General features: G+C 36.8%; 1 pseudogene; it reads left to right on the top strand.

Moving 5' to 3' along the window:
* The first annotated feature begins 240 nt into the window (after positions 1-240).
* On the top strand, positions 241-1,826 carry LOC101105926 (T-complex protein 1 subunit alpha-like; annotated as a pseudogene).
* Positions 1,827-3,823: the final 1,997 nt, after the last annotated feature.

Here is a 3,823-nt window from a genome sequence, read left to right as displayed (position 1 = left end):
AACTGAACTGATCTAGAAGTTCTAGCAAGAACAACTAGGCAAAACAAAAAAATAAAATTTATTCAAATCAGAAAGGAAGAAATAAAATTGTTATTTTTACAAATGACCTTATCCTATATGATTCAGTTCAGTTCAGTTCAGTCCCGGGGGCAGGCAATGCTATGGCCACCACCAGGCCCAAGACAAAGAGGCTGATTGCTATCGATGTAAGTGAAACTCAACATGAGTCCTGCCGTGAGGATGGAGGCGCTTTTGTCCATTTTTGGGGACCACAGCATTTAGGAGATGATCTGCTCCCAGAAAGTCATGGCTGCAGCTTTAATTGCCAATATTGTGAAAGATTCTCTCGGTCCAATTGGTTTGGATAAAATGTTAGTGGATGATATTGGTGATGCAACCATTATTAATGATGGTGCAATCATCCTGAAGCTACTGGAGGTAGAGCATCCTACAGCCAAAGATTCTTCAAGACAAAGAAGGGGGAGAAGGGACCACCTCCATGGTTATTATTGTAGCTGAACTACTAAAAAATGCAAATGAACTGGTCAAACAGAAAATTCATCCCACATCAGTTATTAGTGCCTAGGAAGCAGTGCATTATATCAGTGAAAATCTGATTATTAACACAGAAGAGCTTGGAAGGGATTGCCTGATTAATGCTGCCAAAATCATTGGAATAAATGGTAATTTCTTAGCAAATATGGTGGTATATGCTTTGATCACTGTTAAATACACAGATGTCAGAGTTCAGCCTCTCTATCCAGTCAATTCCATTAATATTCTGAAAACCCATAGGAGGAGTCAGATGGAGAGTATGCTCATCAATGCTCAACTCTGTGGTAGGATCCCAAGACACGCCCAAGAGAACAGTTAATGTAAAAATTGCTTGCCTTGACTTCAGCCTGCAGAAAACAAAAATGAAGCTTGGTGTACAAGTGGTTATTACAGACCCTGAGAAACTGGACCAGATTAGACAGAGAGAATCAAATATCACCAAGGAACAAATCCAGCAACTGGTGCCAATGTTAGTCTAACCACTGGTGGAATTGGTGATATGTGTCTGAAGTATTTTGTGGAGACTGGTGCTATGGTACTTGGAAGAGTTTTTAAGAGACTTTAAATGCATTGCTAAAGCTTCCAGAGCAACTGTTCTGTCAACCTGGCCGATTTGGAAGGTGAAGAAACTTTTGATGCTTCGATGATGGGACAAGCAGAAGAGGTGGTACAAGAGAGAATTTGTGATGATGAACTGATCTTGATTATAAACACTAAGGCTCTTACCTCTGCATTAATCATCTTATGTGGGGCAAATGATTCCACGTGTGATGAGATGGAGCTCTCCTGTGCACTTTGTGTGGTGAAGAGTGTTTTGGAGTCACAATCTGTGGTTCCAGGTAGGAATGCTACAGAGGCAACCTCTTCAATGTGCCTCAAGAACTAGGCAACCAGCATGGACACCCAGGAACAGCTAGCTACTGTGGAGGTTGTAAGATCTCTTCTTGTTATTCTTAATACTCTGATAGTAAATGCTGCCCAAGACTACATGGATCTGCTTGCAAAATTAAGAGTTTCTCATAATGAGGCTCAAGTTAACCCAGAATGCACAAATCTAAAATGAATTGGTCACTGGTATATTCCATGACAATAAACAAGAAGGGGGGAAGGTTGAACCAACCATAGTTAAGGTTAACAGTTTGAAATTTGCAGCTGAAACAGCAATTATCATTCTTTAAATTGATGATCTTATTAAATTATACCCAGAAAATGAAGATTATGAGCATGGAGGTTATGGAGATGTTGTTCAGTCTGGAGCCCTTGATGACTGATTTGATTTATTTACAGCAATGTTAGATGCAGCTTTATTGTACCTCAAGTATTACATGTTGAAGTGCAAAGGCGGTCAAAAAAGAAAAAAAAAAAAGGCAAGGTGCATTTCTATGCACTAACAACAAAGCATTTGAAAAAAAAATTAAAAATTAACCCATTCACACTAGATTTAAAAAAGTCAAATAGGAATAAATTTAATCAAGGAAATAAAAAAAAACTTTACAATAAAATTAAAACCTTTGATGAAAGAAACAGAAGAAAACAAGCAAATGCAAAGATAGATAGTGCATGTTTATTGATTGGAAGGATCATTACTGTTAAAATGTCTATAATACCAAAAACCATTTATAAGTTAAATGCAATCTCTATCAAAATTCAATGGAATTTTTCTTAGAAAAAGAAAAAAAAATCCTAATATTTGTATTTTTATTTGTAAGGGACCACAAAAGAATCTGAATAGCCAAAACCATTCAGAAAAAGTGAAACAAAGCCAGAGGCATCAAACTCTACAAAGCTATAGTAATTATTAACATTATGATATTGGTTTTAAAACAGTTACTTAGATCCTTGAAGCAGATCAGCCCAGAAATAAGCCCACACATACATGTTCAAGTAGCATTTGACAAGGAAATCAAAGAATATTCAATGAGAATAATCTCTTATACAAATGGTATTGAGAATAAAAGATAAACATATGCAGAAAAAAATGAGATTGGATCCCTATCTTACCCAATACATAGAAATTAGAAACTTAAACATAAGATTTGATACCATAAATTCCCAGAATTTTTCATTTTAAATTCCTAGAATGTCTTAGAAGGATTTTAGCTTCTACATATGGTAGAAGCTCCTTGACATTTCCCTGGGTGATGGTTTTTTTTGGATGTAATATAAAAAACACAGACAACACAAGGAAAACTAAGTGGGACTCTAAGTAGATAAATTTTTCTGCATAGCAAAAGCAATAAAATGAAAAGGCAAGCTATGGAATGCATAAACTACTTATAAACCATGTTCTGATAGAAACAAATAAAAGTAGCATCAACATATGTACACTATCAGGTGTAAGATGGAGAGCTAGTGAGAAGGGAAGAAAGGAGCTGGGGAGCCCATTCTGGTGCTCTGTGCTGACCTGGAGGGATAGGGAAGGGAAGGAAGCCAGGGAGGGAGTGGATGTACATATAATTCCAGCTGATTTATGTTCCTGTGCAGCAGAAATCAACATAATATTGCAAAAATTAAAATATATAAATAAAAACAGAAAGAATTCATACAACTGAATATAAAAATTTTAACTACATGGACAATTTTTTTCAAAAATGACATACAAAAGAACAGTAAGTACAAAATATATGCAAAAATCATTAATCATCAGGGAAATATAAATCAAAAGTACAGTGAAATATCACCTTACACCTATTAGGATGAATGTCATGAGAAAGAATAGGGATAGAAAGTGTTGATGTGGATATAGAGATAAGAGAAAATGTTTTTTCTTATTAAAATTTGAGAAGACTTCAGGTAAAATGCCTTTTGAGAGCTCAAGAGCTAGCATGATAACATGCCAAATTACGAAATTCTTCCTCTCTCTGGGAATCTTGGGTAAAAATTTATGATAAAATCTGCTTGCCAAGTCATATATTGATTAGATGCGAGATAGCTAGACAAATAGGGTCACTTTAGAACAACTGTCATGAAATTTTAGCTTTGGACACATTTTTGCTTAGTAGTATGGCTTTCCCTGGTGGCTTAGTGGTAAAGAATATGCCTGCAATGCAAGAGCCTCAGGAGACCTGGGTTTGATCCTTGGGCCAGGAAGATCCACTGAAGGAGGGCACTGGCAACCACTCCAGCATTCTTTCTTGGAGAAGCCCATGGACAGAGGAGCCTGGTGGGCTACCGTCCATGGTGTCTCGAAGAGTCAGACATGACTCAAGCGACTTAGCATGGCATGACACATGCTGCCTGCCAATTACAACCTCCTTGATTCTCATCT

This window comes from Ovis aries, chromosome 10 (genome assembly GCF_016772045.2).
Source record: "Ovis aries strain OAR_USU_Benz2616 breed Rambouillet chromosome 10, ARS-UI_Ramb_v3.0, whole genome shotgun sequence".
NCBI classification, from domain to species: Eukaryota; Metazoa; Chordata; class Mammalia; order Artiodactyla; family Bovidae; genus Ovis; species Ovis aries.
This window is presented reverse-complemented; position numbering and strand designations above follow the sequence as displayed.